This window comes from Saccostrea cucullata, unplaced genomic scaffold (assembly GCF_032062105.1).
Source record: "Saccostrea cucullata isolate Sc308-1 unplaced genomic scaffold, CSIRO_AGI_Scuc_v1 ctg2763, whole genome shotgun sequence".
NCBI classification, from domain to species: Eukaryota; Metazoa; Mollusca; class Bivalvia; order Ostreida; family Ostreidae; genus Saccostrea; species Saccostrea cuccullata.
In genome coordinates, this window is record NW_026941358.1 from 120,627 (window position 1) to 132,973 (window position 12,347).

The following is a 12,347-nucleotide window of genomic DNA, read 5'->3' on the forward strand; positions in this document are numbered from 1 at the left end:
CATGTGAAATGAAAAATTTAAGAGGTCTAGCTTGTACAAACTCATAAAATCATAATTACAGTATGATAAATATTCCATATAAAAAGAATCTTCTATACACATAATTAAGAATAAGCAATCAAATCTTTATACCCATATTGACATATTTTATTTGCTTCAGTATACATGTATACATTTAATAATTCTACAAATTCAGTCAGGGAGATCCGACTCCCCACCCCTCCCCCCGAACTGCGCATGGTTTACTTTTTCCCTAAGCGGGGGATACAGATTCTCTGAATTAGCTTGTTTAATTTCCGGTTCCATTTTAAAAAAAGTATAGCGTAGTCAAAAATGTTGAATTTTTAATCATATAATTGATGAATTAATAAATTTTAAGATGTTTACTACGCAAGTACCTTGATTAAAGATAATGACTGAGTGATGCGCACGGGTGAAATTAAACAAGCATGTTTTATTGAGTATAATTACATCGAACGTCTACTAGATCGCAAAAGTGTTCGTTAGTTATAAAAAAAATTAATTTAACAATCAATAGGTTTAAAAACAAAGTGATACGCACGGGTGATATTTAACAAGCATGTTTTATTGAATAATTACATCGAACGTCTACTAGATCGCAAAAGTATTCGTTAGTCATGAAAAAAATTAATTTAACAATCAATAGGCTTTAAAAACAACTACTTGTTTGTATTGATCCATATACACCCGCATTATTATAATAACAGTCTACATCTCAGACATGTAAATTACTGTTAACGTTTTATTACAGACAGATAAACTTAAATAAGCCTTCGTAAATTGTAGTTAACAACCGTTAAACATAGTTTTACAAAAAAGAACTATAGTTACCGAATTGTTAACTATAGTTCATGGTTTGTAAACTATAATTTACAATCGCTAAACCTAATTTATCAACTGTGAAACTATATGTAGCTCATTTTTATGAATTTGGCGTGCCATAAATATATAAATTGCATATCCACTGCTCTCTCCCACTATCAACCTGCAGACTCCAACTGCGTTCATATCACTATAGACGTAACTGCTCCTGCTATGAGTGCAATTGTGTAGAACGAATTCTACAACACATTATGACGAGTGTTGAGAAGTATATATATGAAATGTTTCGTTAAAGGAATAAATATAAGTTTTTAATAATATTTTTTGGAAAAAAAAGAAATTCAGAACAATTTAAAACTGCAGATTTATATGTTTAAAAATTTAATTTTGGTCAATGTATTTAATTGTATAATAAAACTTTTTAAAAATTGAAGAGAACTGCCATAATTTTATTTTTCTTATCATTTTTTTGCATATTTATACAAAGAACGATAACTCTTCACACTTGGGTGATAAAACGTTCAGAAAAAGCAAAAATTCTTTATAGTATGTCTATTTCAAGAACGATTTCAGCTCTTAGAAAGAAATAAAAAAAAACGTTAAAAATCACAGAAAAACATTCTGGAGTCATAATCATTATTAAAACATTCCCTTTTTTCATCATAAGGTGAAACTCTTGATTTTTGTCAGAGGGTTTAAATAACGTTGATCGATGACATCACAACTGCATCAAAACAAAAATAAAGAGAATGTGACGACAGTGCAGCTTGTATCCAGATAACTGTGTTTAAGAGGCAAATACTGTACGTGATTTATTAGAGAAAAGGTGCAATGATCAGGTATACTGATTTTATAGCCATGTGTATTTCTTTACTGAAGACAACAAGTGCATCCTTATGTAAGCCAGGATTTCCTCTGATATCCTTGAGAACATCAAAGAATGCAAATATAAGTAATAAACAATGATTATTCAATGAACATGGCGTTATGAATAGCAATAGCTCTGCTGGCATATTTTACATGATGCGCTAGCGCGCATCATGGAATATGCCAGCAGAGCAATTGCTATTCATAACGCCACGTTCACTACATAACGTAGTTTATTTCTTAAATATTGCTGCGCAGATCGATCAAATGTTATCTGGTCACCTATATGACGATGTGGTCAGAGCATTTGCTCAAGAGTCTTGGAGATTGATTTTTTGATGACTGTGTAAGTCATTAAGTGTCTTACGAGTAACAGCTTTTTAAAAAGCTTGCCTGACTAAATCAATCAATATCTGTAAGATGAGTGATAAACCTTTTTAGTAATACTTTTGTGGGCTTAAAATATGTCCTTACTTTTATATATTTTGAGAACCTTATGTTAAAGATCCTTGATTTTATTTAACTTGTAGAAGAATCATCTCTACACTGCATACTAAAGAGTTAAACATTATTCGGGGTGGGTGGGATGGGGGGAGTTGTTGTAGAGGTGGTCTGCTCTACGATCTAAATTGATTTCAAGCTACATTGTCACACGTAATATAAAATCTGTTGTCAAATAATGCATTGTAAACATTTTAAAAGATGGATGTATATGGAACGCCATCACTGCCTTATAGCATACAACTATGCATTTATTATGTCAATTTACCATTACGTGATGTGAACATATCTTTACGTTATGTCATTTTTTATGAGATGATGTGAAAATATCTTAACATCATGTCAATGCCGCATTACATGAAGTAAATGCATTCTTTTATTATGTCAGCACTTCATAACATGAAGTAAAAAATCCATTATGTGAAGGGGTTATGTGTTTACATTGTGTTAAAACTTTATTACGTGAAATGAATGCTTCTTTAGATCATTTCATTTCTTTAATATGCGAGGTCAAAATTGCATTATGTCAAGCAAATTGTGTTTTATAATTAATCTTATCATTACATGAAGTCAAAAGTCCATTCCTTTTTGAGAGTGTTTATTTCTATTATATCAAAACATTATTACGTGACATGCATTTATCTTTATTTTACGTCGGAAGCATCATGATGTGAGGTGAACACATCTTACCTTTATGTCAGTGCTTTATTACATGGTGTAAAAAGTGTATAAAATAATGTGAACATATCTTTATATTATATCAACACTTTATTACATTATGTCAAAACTCCATTCCGTGATGTGGATATATAATTACGTTATGTCAACCTTTTCTTATGTGATTTAAAAATATCTTTATACTGTGTTAATTCTTTATCATGTTGATTCCAAAAGTTCATTACCTGATGTAAAAATACATTTTCATTATCTCAAACTGTATATCTGGTATATAATGAATGTTGACGACCGTGTTTTAATGACTGGTAAGAGGTGGGGGGGGGTGCTCCTCATTGATTAGGATGAATTTCAGGCACATAATATCAACCCCCTCTCTTTTTTCATATATAACTTTACTATAAAAAATGTCATGTTCATGGAAAGCACAGCCCCATCCCCACTTTTTGTTGAAGCATAGTCCACTAAGGGTAATGTACAATGTAGTATATTTGAAAAAAAAAAATTAGGACTGGTTTTATTTTCGAGTAGAATTTTTCTTTCTGGCTGACTTCCCCTTTCAAAGAAAGAATTAGTAAATTTTTAAACCATTCCAGTGCCAGGATTCTATTACAAAAATCTATATACCAGTCTAAATCAGTTGAATATGCCTTAGCAAGCATGCATGGGCACATATCAGTGGCGGATATGGGAATCTTGAACAAGGAAGGGGGACGGTATATGGTCGGAGACCAAGGGGGGGGGGGCTCTTAGGCTTTATAGTTTTATAGAAAAAAAGTTTTCAACGTAATTCAGCTAATCCTATGCAATGTCCTACAAATTAAAACAATAAATTTATTAATCTTATGTATATTTTGGTCACTAAAGATGGAAGGACGGGACTCCTGCCCCCAACCCCAAACCCACCGTTGCACGTTTGTTATACGGTGTGTTAACACTTTAAAAAAAAAGAGAGGTAGAGACTGATAAAAAAAACATATGACAATGTTCTTAATAAGATAACAAGTTTAAGACTTCTATAAAAAAAAAACAATTCAAAATGAAAATTTAAAAAAATGCTGCTCAACTCATAATATTTGATTTATTTAATTATCAGATTTAAGTAAACGCCATTGAAATTCGAATCTGACTTTAATTCACAGTTGCAGTGTGAAGGCCTTGCGCTGCACGTTTCAAGATTGTCAATCATTTGTCGCTTTACGTTTTCATTTAATATGCCATTCCCAAATCGCCGAGAATTTCTTCTACGACTGTTTTCTCTCCCGCCATTTTTAGTGCCTGCGGAACGCGGAAAATACGTTATGCTCACATAAAGGCCGAGGATACCCGTGTTCGCATAACGTAATAGTGAATCGACATAATGTAGAAGAGTGCGTACAGTATAATATGAGCTTTCCACATCTGATCAATACGAAATAGCCTAAGATATATGTATGCTGACAAGAGGCTGAGCATTTTTGACACAATGTAAAGACACAATGACATAACGTAATAACGATTTGTCAAAAACAAAGGGCAAATTCACATCATGAAATTGATTCACGTCGTCATGTAGCATATTGATGACATAATGTAGTAAAAGAATTGACCATATGTGACAATTTTTTGACATCATGTAATGAAATTCTGACATTGTATTATAGCGACTTGATATCAAATTAAAATAAATCCACATCAGGTAATGAACTACTTAGACCAAATAGTAGAGAGTGCACATAATATAATACTGAGTTGAAATTATATAAATGTATCTTAACACCACGTAAAAATCTTTTGACATAATGTCACAAAGAGCTGATATAATGCAATGAAAGATTGCCGCAATATAATTGAAGTGTTAGTAAATGTAATAAAAAAGTTAACATAATGCAAAAGAAAGTTGTCGCAATGTAATAGTAGTGTGTGTAAATGTCATAAAGAGTTGACCTAGTGTAAAGGAAAGTTGAGATAATGCAATAGTAGTGTTAGTAAATGTCACAAAGAGATGACATAATGTAATGGAAGGTTTAGACAATGCAATAGTAGTGTCGGTTAATGTCATAAAGAGTTGACATAATGTAATGGAAGGTTGAGACAATGCAATAGTAGTGTGGGTTAATGCCATAAAGAGTTGACGTAATGTAATGGAAAGTTGAGACAATGCAATAATAATGTGGGTTAAGGTCATAAAGAGTTGACATAATGTAAAGAAAAGTTGACACAATGCAATAGCAGTGCGAGTAAATGTCATAAAGAATTGACATAATGTAATGCAACGTTGACACAATGTAATCGCAGTGTTCTGCTATAAGGCAGTGATGGCGTTCCATAGATGTAATTGAATGTACACATTTTATTGGAGTGTATTTTCTCTACTGAAGTAAAAAGTGGTGTGTTCATTAATGTTTTCTTCTTAAAATGTGGAAAGGGGGGGGGGGGTTCCACTATCATATTTTGAGAATGAAATAAAGTAAAGTCAAGGTTTAGGCCTTCGTGGAAAATAAAATAATATTTTTCACTGTTTTCTTATCAATTGTGTGCATCTGAACAGAGACATAAAATAGATCATGCATCTGGAGAACATGACTTGTTGAATTGCGTTGTTCGTTAGTATTGGACTAGTCCATGTATGGATTAAACCAACAGCGGGGTCGGGAAATAAATTAGAAAATCATTCCTCTAGTGTAGTATGTCTATATATATGTATATATACTGATACATACGATCTGTTGTTTAAATGTATGAGATAAAAGTTGTAAATAGAATTTTGAAGCATTCGAAGGAGATTAAAAGTTAATTCCATGGAAGTTAGCACACCCCTTCATACAATAGAACACTCCAAAGAAATAGCACGAAGATAGATTACTACATTTGATTTGGGGCGAAACGAGCGATTCACCCCTTTCGTAGATCCAGTAGTATAGAAATGCAGAAAAAAGGATACACGGACATGTTAAAACGGTGAATCACATGGAATGATCTGCTCCATGCAAAAGGAGAAAAGGAAGTAACCACTGTAGTATTTTGCATCAGTAACATCATTCTTTTTTCTGAAAACTGTTTCTTTTAAAATGCGATGTAAATCAGCTCACACCAAATCTAGCTCTCTAGGAATGATCTATTAGTTTCGGATCTTGGAAATATCAATCCTTATACAGCCTGACGCCGTGACGTCAGGCAATTAAGTACGCTAGGACAAATTTCCGCGGAAAATTTGTGACCGCGTACATAACGTAAATTAATACCACGTGGAAAAAAGTACTTCTACAATATCTTATTGAAGGCCACAGCAAGTGTGTTTCTTTTTTTCACTTTTAAGATTTCGAACAAATTCTGCTTCATATGAATGCAAAAAAGGTCTGCTACATGTACTTAATAAAGAAAAAGTTCAACACAGCGAGCTCTCGCAAAAATTTTTACTGGGGTATAAGGAATTTAGGCGAACGTTTGCTCTGTTGAGCAGGCCAGTGGGGTCAGCGCTGAGTCAATTTTCTCGCAGTCAAACGCTGGAGCAGCATCAGTACCACTTATACGGTTTGTGAAAATAAATGAAATGAAGGAGCAAATGTCAAAAGTAATTTTCAAAATACATACTGTAAAACGAGAATATTTGGCGCACTGCTAATTTTAGCGCCTTTGGCACAAGAGCCATCGAACGCTAAAATTTATTGTGCGTTACGGATTTCTAAATATTATATCTTGTGTGTGTTCAAAGCTTTGACATAAGTAAATGTAAACCGGAACACGCGAAATGCCGAAAGGTCGTTATATACTCACTAGCACTGTACAAAATAGGATCTATCGAGAAAGTTCTGCCAAATTAAAATTTAATTAAACTATTGTTACCACGGTAGTTGTTAACCGTTACTTATCATTAACACCTTCAAAGTTTGGCTTCTCAGCGCATCATCTATCATCTCGAGGTAAACAATGCAATCAAGCACGGCGACTGAGCTTGCAGACAATACCTGATTATGATGAATGTTTATCCAAGTAATTTTCGTTCGATGCATGCATTGTTTTAATATAAAAAAAATGCTTAAATACTCCATTTCTTTTATTTAAATTAAAATTGTGCCACGTCAATGTGTTTGCAACACCACGGTCAAGTTGACGAATGTTTACTTATGTAAAAAAATCAAATACGGGTGTAGATAAAAAAACAACAAAATATCACAATTTTATATTATAATAACAAGTGCAAGCGCTAAAATTTATTTGCGCCAATGCATTCCCACTTGCATTTGCGCTAAAATACGTATGCGCCAAATTTTCTCGTTTTACAGTATGTAATGTATGAAAACTTAAAATGCTGGCTTCATATTTTAGCGGGTTTGGCGCGAACAACGCTGCGTTTATTTATGAATAACGCTAATCTTGAACTCATTTATATATGTGACGCGCCAAGCAAAAACCTCCCTTATCTCTATTATGACGTAACGTCAAAAGACGCGTCTAAAGTCAACAAAGTAAAAGCGACGTAAAAACGCCTCCTCGAGAAAAACTCTCCCCAGGAGAACAAGGGGATGCTGTATTAATTATTTATATGCTAAGAAAGATTCTTGGATGTGGTTTGATGTAGTTTATTCATTAAGAAGTTATTCTCTGTCAAGTGTCTGTGTGACAAATCCTTTTCACAATTATTAAGTGTATATTTTTTAAAGATGTCCAGTGGTGGTTAAAAAATTCCCGTAATGCCGTTTTTAGAATTAAATTTGTTTGCGCTCTCTCTATACAGTTAAAATAAATTGCGTCGGGAGGTAGGTCGAATTTTTTGTCGGAAATTTTCAATGTTGAATGATATCGAAGGCATTTCTGAAAAAAAAGAAATAGCTGTTGATTGGATGAGGAAATTCCGGAATGAATAATTTGGAGGTTTTAAAAGGATTTTAATTTTAGTAAGTTAAACTTAAAAGTTCAAACAAACGAGTTTTTAAAGATATTTTTTTTTAATTTAAGCTGCTAATTTTCAGCTGTTTCATTGTGATTCACATGCAAGAAATATTTAACAGGAGCATTAAACTAGGAAAGGTATCATTTTTAAAATAGCGATGCAGTGAAAATTGAACTGAATTACCTCTCTTAGCTACCCAAGACGATGGGCGCATTTGGCGTGTGATCTGCAAGAATCAGTTGTACGAAACATTTATGGTTTAAATGTCCATGATTTGGTTGGCTGAATATAGCTAGTTAGATTTTACCCACACGTCCAAAGGCTTTCTTTCATTTAGTTTGAAAGACTTTGTGAGATTGTAACATTTATTTTATGTCCGTTTTTCCTAGCTTGCCCGTCAGTTCAGTGTTTATAGATGACGCTACACTAAAAATGAGTTCCATAACGAAAAACTTTAGAGGTTCTTTCTAATTTAGTCTTACTTTGAACGAAATCTAATATTCAAAATAAGATAACATTTACATTACATTTACTTATATTTCAAATTATAAAAATTAGATCAATTCAGGAGAAAATGATATGCACTATTTGTGGCGGATGTTTATGCATGTTTTCTGTTGAATATCATCTTAATAAATCAGCCGACACAGCAGTCTCGCTTTCGGCTCTATATAATCAACAAAAATTACTGCGCATGTTAAATGCGTGATGGCCATAGGAGATTGAACATAGTTCAACTCCCAAAAATGTGAAAATTTCATGTGACTTGTCGATAAATTTTTCACTTTTTCATTACGCCCAGATTCCTGCCGAAAGCGCCCTCGTTCTTTATATGGTACTATGGTGGGATTCGACCAAATATGTTAAAAAAAAAGATAAACATGTGCACAGTGACATTGTTCGAGCCATCTTGCATATTCTTTGTTCGCGCTTAAACTTTCGCAAACAATTGGTCATTTACATAAGAAATGTAGCAGATACCCATCACATGACCATAAAAGGGGGTTAGCGATGTATTATCAAGGATTTTTGAATTACCTAGTAGATTCATCAAAATGACATCGTGATATGTTTTTTTTCATTAAAATACACCAAATTAGCATTTTTAATCTCGTGAATGTACAGTATAAAAATTGATCAATCAAAAAAATGTTATAAATCTTTTAAAATATGTATGTTTCATAACAGATATCTTTCATAAGACGGATTCCATACATAGTAAAACGACTTCTAATTCGTTAGTTACTTTAATGAAAACGAAATTCATGATTTTGGAGGGAAATTTAACAATATAGTTAAGCAAAGTTGTACATGTCAACGTTCATTTAAAAAAGACATTGGAAAGAGGAGGGGGTATAGCCCCCAATCAAGATTCAAAGAAAAAAGGGGACGTTAAGGGTTTTATGGCATAAAATATATATATATATATATATATATATATATATATATATATATATATATATATATATATATATATATATATATATATATATATATATAAAACAAAATTATATCCAAAGTTTCTTCTCTACCACTTTTTTTGTCTGCTGATATAACTCCAAAACTTAGAATGGAATTCTCACTAAGGTAAATTGAAAAAAACGGTTAATAATAAAAAACATTATTTTTTTCAAATTAAGAATAATATATATCAAACTAGATGGTTAAAGTGTCTTTTTTATATAAGCGATTTTTTTTAAACTTCCATTACTTTCCCTAAGAAGATGGGGGGATAAGGCGGACAGAATGCCTATAGCATCAGATGTTATCAAATTTGATATGTAAATTGAGTATTTAAATTAACATCTATTATTGAAATTTATGAAATAATGAGAAATTATGAGGAAAAAACATTTTCTGAGAGAAAATAAATCTCTTTAAAAAATGTCATTTGTAAAAATATTAGATGGTATACGTGGGATTCGAACCCAGCAATAAAATACCGTAGTATCATACCGCTTTGAGACTAACGCGCTAACCACTGTGCTACATGGCTCATGATGATTAGGGGCAGCGAAGACCCACTCTTATCGAAGAATTTTGTTTAAAGTAAAAAAAGGGAAAAACAATGTTCGTTTTTGTTCTTTTAAGTCTGTGTATGCTTTTTCATAGGCAAATACTTTCAGTCTTTGTGAGATTTTTGTACATTATAGAGATTTTACATTAAGTATACTTTAATATTAGAGGAAATATGAAATGGAATTTGGATATAATTGAGATTAAATTTTTCACTTATCTGTCGCGCTATAGGCATTCTGCCCGCCTTATCCCCCATGTTCTTTTTTTCACTTTTAAAATGTGTATTTCTATATATAAAAAAGTATTTTTTTCTCTCGGGACCTCAAATGAGATGCTAAATGGAAAACCGGTTATGGTATCCAAAGGTCCTTCCCTAACACTTTTTTCCTTTCCTTACTACTTTTTTTGTCTGCTGATGGAACTCCAAAACTTAGAATGGAATTCTCCCTAAAGTAAATTGAAAAAAATCAGGTAAAAAAAAAATAGTTTTTCTTCAAATGAAGAATTATGTATCAAACTTGTTAATTTAAGTGGGTTTTTTTTTTTTTACAATAAGCGATTTCTCTTCTTTTTTTTTTTTTTTTTTTTTTAATTTCTTTATTTTCCCTAACTTTTTTAACTTTTGAAATGTGTATTTTTACATATAAAAATATTTTCTTTTTTCTTAGGACCACAAATGAGATGTTAAATGGAGGAGAGATTAGAGTAGCGTTAATCGTCAGGTATGTAATGATTTATTTTAAACTTGTGAGTGTTATCATCCTCATAAAATAATTTATGAAAAGGTACTAAAGAATTTATGCTGTAGACTGTTATAAGTCGTAATAGTTCAATTTGTTCAAAGTCAATTCGTTCAAAATCTTATCATCGGTAATTCATATTTTATTTTAGTTTAACATAAACCTCGAATTCAGGAAGCCTCGGGACAAGAAGGCGATGAACAAAATAAAGAAAAACAAAGAAAAGAATGAAAAGACAAAAAAAACAAGAAGATGAACGAGATGAGGAAGAACAAATGCAATAAGAACCCCTGGACATCAATGAAGATGGGTTTATTGTGGAAAAACTTGAATCACGAAGACGTGCCTTGGAAGAGGAAGAAATGAAATATAAAATTCAAGAATAACTGGAGGAGTTATCTTTCCTTTTATATTATTTATACTCTTGGATTTATATGTACGTATACGCAAGTATTTTTTAATCGAAAGTTTTGGATAATGTGCATAATTAAGTTTCATTACTCAAAAAATACTTGTAAATTTATTTTCGTAAAATGTAACAAAATACCATTGAGCAGTGAATGATCTTTTCATGCCAGAAGCTACTCCGACACTGGACTTCGTTTTACACAGTCTAATCCGAAGGACCGGTCTCCTCGTCCCAACGTGGAACCCGAACTCGCAACATAAGAAATGACTCCTCACTCCTTACTCCGCGACGCTTGAGCAGACGCTCTTATTACTTCGCCACCCGGGCGACTGCTTTGTTGTAGTCATGACCCTAAAAAATCACTGAGCTATAAAGAGTATGTACCTCGTATATAAAAAGTATTCAACTGAAGGCTGCCAGTAAGTTACTCGGGTACCAGTACTACGCCCCCTACAATAATTATTTTTAATAATTGGTTTATTGTCATTTTCAAAGTCTTGATATTCAAAGAATGTTTCTTTATATAGTTATGACCCTAAAAAATTACTGAGCTATAAAGAGCATGTACTTCATATATAAAAAGTATTCAACTGAAGGATGCCAGTAAATTACTCGAGTAACCAGTACTGCGCCCCCTACATTGATTATTTTTAATAATTGGTTTATTGTCATTTTCAAAGTCTTGATATTCAAAGAATGTTTCTTTATATAAATAAATTAATTAATAATGTGGTAAAATTTGAAATTTTTTAAAAAGTATTTTTAAGTATTGCTTCTCTCGAACATGATTTTTTTAAATTTTATTACGGAACATCCCTAATGTTCCCATTCTTTACTTTTTGAAGAAATGAGGTGCAAGGCTTGGGGTTATTTTGTTTTCGCAAATAGCCCTTATTGTGGAACACCATTAAAGTTAACATCTGTTACACAAAGAAAAATCATTTAATCAGTGGAATGAAAGCGTTGAAGAAATTTCTTTAAAAATATATTTATATAAAAAATATTAAATATTTCGAAAAATATTCAACAAACCAAGCCAGAGGCACCCCTTTGTAATTCTGTCAATGACGAATGATAAGTAAAATTTAACATACACGTAGGTCTACCCCTCTTTATTATAAAACCATCAGTGGTAGATCTATTTAACTATAATTCGTCATTTACAACGTACACGTGTAAAGTGACAAGCGATGCATCCATGCGCATCAAACCGAGATATAGGCTGACCTTGAACTTTTTAGTGGAATTACAAAATAAGCATAAGTATAAGGAAGACAGCGATATATTCATAAATTTGAATAAACCGATCGAACATGGAAGGCGTGAAGACAACCATAGTTGCTCATCTAAAAGAGATTTGTGTGGCTGCTGTTATCGGAGTAACTGTCATCACTGCATTTAAGAGATGCATGAAGAAAAC